The 10,000-nt window shown below is 38.5% G+C and overlaps 1 protein-coding gene across 1 annotated transcript in view; it reads right to left on the bottom strand.

Annotated features, from left to right (window-relative positions):
* Nucleotides 1-9,659: 9,659 nt before the first annotated feature.
* LOC106883696 (glutathione S-transferase Mu 5) overlaps nt 9,660-10,000 on the bottom strand; it is a 10,093-nt gene continuing 9,752 nt past the window's right edge. The window contains exon 6 of the mRNA XM_052976175.2: nt 9,660-10,000. This exon is cut by the window's right edge and continues 1,170 nt beyond it. The gene's annotated coding sequence lies outside the window, so the exon portion shown is untranslated.

The following is a 10,000-nucleotide window of genomic DNA, read 5'->3' as shown; positions in this document are numbered from 1 at the left end:
ATATATTTGTGTATGTATATATATATATATATATATATATATATATATATATTACATTCACAAAGTGGTTGGTGTTAGGAAGGGCATCCAGCCATAGAAAACCATGCCAAATCAGACTGGAGTCTGGTGCAGCCTTCCAGCATGTCAACCCAAGTCCAACTATCCAACCCATGCCAGCATGAACAACAGACGTTAAATGATGATGATGATGTACAAATACACACAGATTTATATAGACTTATACAAAAATACACTCACATCACATGCATACACACACATTTGCATGCACACGTGTACGTGTATATATATATATATATATATATATATATATATAGTTCAAAAAAACAATAACAAAAAAACAACAAAGTGAGGACGTGATATGGATAGTATTATTGGACGCTCAGGAAAGGAAAGAGAGAGTGAATGACGTTTCGGGCGTAGCCCTTCGTCGGAAAGATGGAAAGTTCGGAGAATGGAAGAACGGAGAAAGAGGAAAAATATATATATATATATATACACACACATTTGCATGCACACATGTACATGTATATATATATATATATATATATATATATATACAACCCGTGTAATTCTACTTGCTAACCTGGCTGAAAATAGATTCTATTTCTGATTTATCGTCGAGTGATTTAGCTATGGCAATGGCATTATTCATCTGGAAAGACAATTGCTTGATAAGAATTACAACAACAATAATAATAACAGTAATAATGCTTTTTAAGAAGAATTAAATGAATGCTAGTATGAATGTTGTATAGAAATGGATAAAGGTGGTGGCGGTGTGGATGAGCAGGAAGGAAACTGTAAGAAGGAAAATGAATAAAAAAGAAACAGGAAATGTTTCTTCTTTTTAATCTTGTATATTTTTTACTCACTGAAAGATTTTCATCAATTAAAAACATGAACAATTCAAGAACAACAACAATTAACAATAATCCTTCCTACTAAAGGGACATGGCCTGGAATTTTGTGGGGAGGGAACTAGTTGATTACATCAACCTCAAAATTTCACTGGTACTTAATTTATCGACCCCAAGAGGATGAAAGGCTAAGTCGACCATGGCAGAATTTGAACCCAGAACGTAATGACGGACACAATGCTGCTAAGCATTTTGCCCAGCATGCTAACAATTCTGCCAGCTCACCACCTTAATAATAATAATAAATAATAATAATAATAATAATAATGATAATGATAATAATAATAATGGAAATAATATATTTCTAAATCTCTGGGAGAGATTTATGCAGTAGCAGCACAATAAAGTCTCCACTTTGAAAACATAAGGACACAGGAAATGTGTCAAGTCCAACAGGAAACGGTGTTACCTAGGGCTAAATAACAGTAGCATTCTTCCCTTTCATGGGACTGTCACATTGACAACATGCTATCACCTTAATAATAATAAATGGTTTCAAATTTTGCCACAAGGGGAGCAATTTCGAAGAAGAGGTTAAGCCAATTACATCAACCCCAGTGTTCAACTGGTACTTATTTTATCGACCCCGAAAGGATGAAAGGCAAAGTTGACCTCGGTGAAACTTGAACCCAGAACTTAGCGATGGGTAAAATACCTCTAAGCATTTCACCTGGCATGCTAACAATTCTGCCAGCTCACTGCCTTATAATAATAATAATAATAATTCTTTTTAATTTTGGCATGAGGCTAGCAATTTTGAGGGGAGGGGGCAAGTTGATATCACCGACACCTGTGCTCAACTGGTACTTATTTTATCAACTCTGAAAGGATGAAAGAGAAAGTCGACCTCAGCAGAATTTGAACTCAGAACATAAGGACAAATGAAATACCAGTAAGCATTTTGTCCAGCGTGCAAACAATTCTGCTCGCTCACCGCCTTAACAACAACAATAATAAGAATCCTTCCTACAGGGCCTGGAATTTTGTAGGGAGATATTAGTCAATGACATTGATCCCAGTGTTTAACCCCTAAAGAAAAAAAAGGTAGAGTTGACCTCAGCTGAATTTGAACTCAGAATGTAAAGCTGAAGGAAACGGAACAAAGCATTTCGTCTAATGCATTGATCAGTCTGACGAAGAATGGTTTTCAAATTTTGGCACAAGGACAGCAGTTTTAGGAAGAGGGGACAAATCGATTCCAGTGCCGGACTATTTTGGGACTTTTTGCTCAGAGGAACCTGAAAAACACACACACAAACACACAAAGAGATAGTAATGACAACGTTCAGACTCCAGAAATTACTGGTATAAAAGTAGTGCAGAAGAAGGGCCCAGAAAGAGTAAACATGTGCATATATGCATGTGTGTGTGTGTGTGTGTGTGTGTGTGTGTATGTATCTGTATGTAAAGAGAGAGAGGGAGAGATAGATATATGTGCACACACACACGCAAACAATGTCCATATATATATATATATATATATATATACAGATAAGTGCCACATAAAAGTGCTCATGTGGTGCCATGTAAAAGCACCCATGCGGAAACACATAAAAGCACGCAGCACACTCTGTAAAGTGGTTGGCATGTTAAGAAGGGCATCCAGCTTTAGAAACCATACCAAATCAAACTGGAGTCTGGTGCAGCTCCCCAGCTCTGGTGACACTGTCCAACAATCCCCAGTTGTGCTGAATAGAAGGGAATTTGCTGTATTCTAAAGTTAGAATGTTAAAAGTATATACACCACAGCTTCCCCTGTTTTTGGTAACTTCAAGTGATATTTCTTCTCCAAGAGGTCTCTAGAGAAGGGTTGCCTGTTTAGAAGGCATGGGATTAAACCTTAACTCTCTTCCATCTAAACGTTTTTCATGCTTTCTAAAGGCACTGTTAATCGTAATTTTGTTATAAGTGTAATTAACAATATGAGGTTAGTAATAGTTCATATTTTATTTTTATCTTGGGAAGCTCATAAAGCCAATAATAAACCCATGTACTGTTTCCAATTCACTTCTTTATTGTTGGTCAGTCGATTACTTATTTGACCAACTAACGAATCGATTGATTGATCAATCAAGTTATCGAAGTCCTCTCATCATACTTCGTGATCTAACATACGAGTTCACATAAACATAGTTTCGAAATATTGTTCCTACGTTTTAATCTTTAAAACCGTTACTTTATTATTTTTGTTGTTGTTATTTTTAAGTTCTATACCAAGTGTACCAATATTTCTTTTTAACATCAATTTCCAATGTTTCATGAAATCGGTGAGATTGTTAACCACCGACTTTACATCACAAAATAGACTTAAAAACATCTTTAAAATCGTAAAATAGTGAAAACGGAGATCTTCGTAGAAAGCTGAAAGGAAAAAGTTCAATATCCTTATTATATATTCTACCTGAAATATATAAAGGTTATTCAACTTTTATATTCCTTGCATTCTAAGAAGCTCTCTGATTACTAAGAACAATTTTATATATCTAGATTAAAAGAAACCAGTTATGAAAGCCAAAGCAACTATTGAGGACATTTTAAATAATAGTGCCTGAAGAATTCTGTCCTCTATAACAAAATATATTGTATTCCCCGTCGATATTTAATTGTGAGATAGATAAAATTTAGATTTTCTGTCAAGCATCAATGTGCACTGTCTCTAATTTCAGTTTTTATTTCTAATGATGAAATATTCCAGTTTATTTGTGATCAAAAGCGTAAATAGAGAACTTGATGTAAGGGAGATAACTAAATGTAAGTATGTTACCTCCCTTAGTTTTGTTATCGTAGCAAACAGTCCATCAGATGCGATTATACACCGCTGGTCACAATACGCCACCAATTCTGTCTTGGTTGCGCCGTTCTTTTCCATCTTGACCCGAATTGCTTAACTAGATCGTCTCCCCATTGTCGTGGAAGCTTTCCAAGTGATCTTTTCGAATCTTATGGATACCACTCGACGACTGCATGGGTCCAGCCCAGCGGAATTTCTGTTTTTGATAATCAGCGATCACACCGTTCACTCAACTCCACTCGGACTGTCCCATTTCAAATATGCTCTCGTTATTCCTAAGTATGGATTTTTCCATGGCTCTTTGTATCGTAGCCATTCAATGTTCTATCCTCTCCGAAGTAACCCGCATCTCACTTGCGTATAAGATAGCAGATCCTTTTGTTTATATTTTTTCAAAATAAAATAGGTCTTCACCGTTGCATTTTGTTGATGGTATGATGAGAACCCGTAGTCTCTGGTATAGAAGGGTCACTGCTTCCATAGACGAACGGGAATTCCTACCCATGTGAGCACGCCCCACCCCGCCGACTTCTTTTCCATATAACTTCCAGAAAAATGAATATTTTAAAATGAAATTTTCTACAAATACATTTCAGATGGTGTAGATTCCGATTATATTGGAATATGTGGTAAACAAAACTTTTCCGAGCGGGGGTGGGGTGTTTCGGGAAATTCACACGAGATGGCTTTATGATTATATCGGAATTTAATATGAAAAAAAAAAAAATGTCGGGCTCGTATACATACATGAAGACACACGTCACATATATTTGCAAAATGGAACTTGATATTTCAACAAAAAAAGAATTACGATGTGTGACAGTATGCATATGTCCTGTTACGACCGGTTGGCCATAACCCGAATTTACACAAACAATAATGATGGGGTGAACCCAAAACTACAACACACCATGAAATTTTTTTTTAAATATTATTAACAATTAAGTGTCAGCACACAAACAGCCTACATACAAAACAAACATATACGAACAAAATCACTTAACGCTACGCTAGACGTGCAGTCAAAATATTTACAAAGGTAAAATATATATTAGTTCAGAAATTCGGACTGAGAAACCCAGCTTCACCAAACTTAGATTCGTAACTCTGGATTCACAAATTTAATTTCACCAAAATTGGCCTCACAATTTTGGTTCACAATTTTGGTTTTCGAAAAAATATGGATACCGAAAATCACGATTCATAAAATCTGGCTTCACAAATTCGGAATTCGAACCTTGAATCGAAACATAAATCTAATGTCAAAGCAACCATTTAAACTAAAAGTTCATGACACAAAACGGCTTCCAGCTACATGAATAAATATAGTTTTTAAAAATAGTCAAACAGAAAAATCTAGTTTACTTTAAATTCACACGAAATTGCTTCATACTGAGTAACCATTAGACTAAATTTACAGTTAGCTAATACAAAAAAAATTGGCTCCATGAAAAATTAATTCATACATCCATCTCGCTATTTATATAAATTTTTCAACATTTATCTTAACAGATAAATAGTTAGCAAAATTACTACACAAATGCAGGGTTCAAGATTCACATAAATATTACAATAACATAACTTAAGAAGAGATTTTTGTACTCACCCAGATGTGACACAGGAAAATTATTTTAAGACTGACAAACAAAAAGTTCTGGCGAATTCCCGGAGCATAAAATAATTCCATAAATGCCTAACACAAAGCACAAGGTGCATAAACTAAACAGGCAATAATAGCTTCCAGAATCCAACTGAACGACCTTGTCTTTACTTGCTTATACAAGCGTATATAGAGCGGACTCTAACAAGTCTTCATCTTGTTCATTCTCTCTTCCATCGCTGCATTTGTCCAATAGTATGTTTTATATTGTGTTTCTTGTGTGTTTGTATGTGTAAACAATTAGTGGATTTGAACTGCCTGGGCTTTTTCGTGGACGTGAGCGCCTGTGGGTATTCTGTTGCTGGTTTTATTGGGCTGTATGTGCATGTGTGTGTTTTGTTGGAGATGCTGGACTGTTTAGTGTAATTGTGTGTGTTAATTCTTTTTTTGTTAAAGTTCTTAAGGGGCGGAGAGTTCTTTGTTTCCTTTCTCTTTCTATTTCTTATACTTCATCTGCGATTAATTCTTCTGCATCTTCCTTCGGATTCTCCCTCCTACTTGTTTCTTCCCGTCTCACTTCCGTTAGTGTTTGCTTATGGAGAAAGGGGCAGTTGCTTTAATGCGATCTTTCTCCCCGCAGTAATAACATGTGGGGGGAGGTCTACCTTAAACGTTCAGTTAATAAAGGAAACCAATTTTTCCATTATACGGACATTGACAACAAATTAAACTGCAAGCTGAGCCTGAGTACACTATTTATATGAGACGGATATTTGTCCTCATCTTGTTTATTGTTAACACAACGTTTCGTCTGATATATCCTCCAGCCTCCATCAGGTTTCTTGGCGAAATTTCGAACCTGGGTTCTCATTCCTAAGGTATTTTTTCGATGTTATTGTTGTTGTTGTTATTATTATTCAGGTCACTGCCTGGAATCGACCTCGGAATCTTGGGGTTAGTAGCCCGCGCTCTTAACCACTACGCCATATGCCCGTGGGCATAAAAATATACCTTAGGAATGAGAACCCAGGTTCGAAATTTCCCCAAGACACCTGATGAAAGACTGGAGGGTATATCAACCGAAACGTTGTGTTAACAACAAACAAGATGAGGACAAATATAAATAATGAACGCTCCTTCCTGCGAAGAGTCATGCAGAACAACGAAACAACAGGAACAGTGAACGTAGAGTTGATGGGTCGTGGATGTTTGGTCTCAAACAAGGCTCAAACTGTCGATACTTTTGTGTTGGACGGCGTGACGGGTACAGTCTGATCCCAATTATTGAGAGAGAATGTGAAAAATGGTTCAGTGATTCATTCAGATGAGTGGGCTGCTTATAAAAATTTAAATGCCAAAGGTTATCACCATCTGACAGTGAACCATCAACGGCATTATGTGGATCCAGTGACCAGAGCACACGCTCAGGCCATTGAACGATCATGGTTATATGCTAAAACTGATTCTAAAAAAAAAAAATGATCTCTGAAATATCTGAAGGATAAGGGAGATAACCCTGTTTGACACCGTGGTTTTATTGTTGGCACTCCGTCGCTTACGACGTCGAGGGTTCCAGTTGATCCGATCAGCTTGCACGTGAAATTAATGTGCAAGTGGCTGAGCACTCCACAGACACGTGTACCATCAACGTAGTTCTCGGGAGAGATTCAGCGTGACAAGGCTGGCCCTTTGAATTACAGGCACAACAGAAACAGGAAGTAAGAGTGAGAGAAAGTTGTGGCGAAAGAGTACAGGAGGGTTCGCCACCATCCCCTGCCGGAGCCTCGTGGAGCTTTAGGTGTTTTCGCTCAATAAACACCCACAACGCCCGGTCTGGGAATCGAAACCGCGATCCTATGACCGCAAGTCCGCTGCCCTAACCACTGGGCTATTGCGCCTCCACGGAATAAATAAATAAATGAGTGGAAATTGAACCGGTGAGTGTGTTGTATTAAGGTACTATGATTGTGTCCATACACAACTTAATTAAAACAGCTAACTATATTGCATATGCAATGCAGGTAGTATTGAATTAGACAGCTACATATATTCTTTTCTACTCTAGGCACAAGGCCCGAAATTTTGAGGGAGGAGACCAGTCGATCAGATCGACTCCAGTACGCAACTAGTACTTCATTTATCGACCCCGAAAGGATGAAAGGCAAAGTCGACCTCGGTGGAATTTGAACTCAGAACGTAAAGGCAGATGAAATACCGCTAAGCATTTCGCCCAGCGTGCTAACGTTTCTGCCAGCGAGCCGCCCTAAATAGCTACCTATATAGCATACTTAATGTATACGGACAGTCGATAGGCTTGTCTCAGCACTAATTGTCCTGAGACAGCATTTTCTTTGGACTTGCTTTGTTTAAATCGCAACTTTTATTTCTTTATTGCCCACAGGGGACAAACAAGGACAGACAAAGGGATTAAGTCGACTACATCGACCGCAGTGTGTAACTGGTACTTAATTTATCGACCCCGAAAGGATGAAAGGCAAAGTCGATCTTGGTGGAATTTGAACTAAGCATTTCGCCCGGCGTGCTAAAGATTCTGCCAGCTCGCTGCCCTCAATATTAGAGAAAATAATCGCAGCAAGAGAGAGAGGGGGCGGGAGGAGGGAGAGAGATAGAGAGGTATTTTGACCTTGTTGGGTCTTTTTAATGGTCACAGCCAGCCATTCGCCCAGATAACAATTCATAATCTTCGACACCCTCTATCATTTATCCTTTGCATGTTTCAGTCATTTGACTACGGCCATGCTGGAGTACTGCCTTGGAGAATTTTAATCGAATGGATCGACCCAAGTACTAATTTCTTTAAAAGTCTAATACTTATTCTATCAGTCTCCTTTGCCGAACCGATAGGTTACATGGCCGTAAACAAATCAACACTGGTTGTCAAGCGGTGTTGGGGGACCAATCAGTTTCCGTCTACCAAATCCACTCACAAGGCTTTGATCGATCCAGGGCTATAGAAGACACTTGCCCAAGGTGCCATGCAGTGGGACTGAACCCGGAACCAGGTGGCTGGGAAGCAAACTTCTTACCACACTGCCTATTAAAACAGTGGGAGAAAATGAAAACGACGTGTCACGTGTAATAATACAAAAAGTCCCTTTGTCGATGGTGAGAAAACGATGCCCCTTAATTTTGAGTCAAAGTTTTGTGTATTTTTTGTTTTTCACCATTTCTGACTATACACGGATTTTAGCTTTTGGCTGTTGGTGAGAAATCATATCTGACTATCGAGTAGAGTGGAGGCGCAATGGCCCAGTGGTTAGGGCAGCGGACTCGTGGTCATAGGATCGTGGTTTCGATTCCCAGACCGAGCGTTGTGAGTGTTTATTGAGCGAAAACACCTAAAACTCCACGAGGCTCCAGCAGGGGATGGTGGCGAACCCTGCTGTACTCTTTCACCACAACTTTCTCCCTGTTTCTTTTGTACCTGTAATTCAAAGGGGCCAGCCTTGTCACACTCTGTGTCACGCTGAATCTCCCCGAGAACTACATCAAGGGTACACGTGTCTGTGGAGTGCTCAGCCACTTGCACGTTAATTTCACGAGCAGAACCGTCAACGTCGTAAGCGACGGAGTGCCAACACACAACAACAAGTAGAATAGTTTTAATGTACAAAAGATATTCGCTTCATCCTGTACGAAGTAAAACCCGACCAGTTTGAATTAATCATTCCAGGGAAAAAAAAAACATTTAAAAACGCAGAGATATAACCTTAGCAAAAATATTGTAATAAGCACTGCTGCTTCAGTACAGCGTGGTACTGACATAAAAACAGTTAATATACTTCATAGAATATTGTTTGCATAACAAGGTACCACGTACCTACGAAATTGTAGCATGCAGTATAAGGGGAGATAATTTAATAACGATATTGTTTATATTTAACTGGGTTGTCTCCCTTGCAAAACTAACTTCCACGTAAATGGCTCTCCGTCGGTTACAACGATAAGGATTCCAGCTGATCCGATCAACGGAAAAGCCTGCTCGAGAAATTCTGTAGAGTACTTAGTCACTTGATTGAGCAGTCCACAGACACACGTACGCTTAACGTAGTTTTCAAGGAGATTCAGCTTGACACAACGTGGCAAGGCTTGCCCTTTAAATTACGGAGCGACATGAAATAAAGTGTCTTGCTCAAAGACACAACGCGTCGCCGGAAATTGAACTCACGACGTTACGATCGTGACTTGAGCGTCCTAACCACTAAGCCACGCGCCTTCACTAACTTCTACTTATTGACACGGGGAAACAGACGAGATTTTTTTTAATTTCCAGAAATTTAAAACAAATAAAAACACAACACATCAAACATCGACTGAAAATAGAATTTTATTTGTTTTGCAAGCAAAAGAAGAATACAATATTTCTTTCCTTTATTTGAGAACAGAATTTTCCAGACAATACATTTTATTTAGGGTGGAGATGTTTTGGAGAAAGAGAGAGAGAGAGAGAGAGAGTTAAGATATTAGAGAACAGACATAGCACCTCTCTAGTGATTCCTTCTTGGATAAAAGTCGAAAGAAAATCACTCGAGTCATAAGGAATAAAGGAATCGTGGGTTTTCACGATTCTAACCTCTCAACTAAAGATCACATTCAACTGACGTGTGTGTGACTACACTTAATCACAGCTATGATAAACATTTAAACTTG

Source organism: Octopus bimaculoides, chromosome 25 (genome assembly GCF_046866305.1).
Source record: "Octopus bimaculoides isolate indiv1 chromosome 25, ASM4686630v1, whole genome shotgun sequence".
NCBI lineage: Eukaryota > Metazoa > Mollusca > Cephalopoda > Octopoda > Octopodidae > Octopus > Octopus bimaculoides.
The sequence above is the reverse complement of the archived record's forward strand: the minus strand, read 5'-3'. Positions and strand labels throughout refer to the sequence as shown.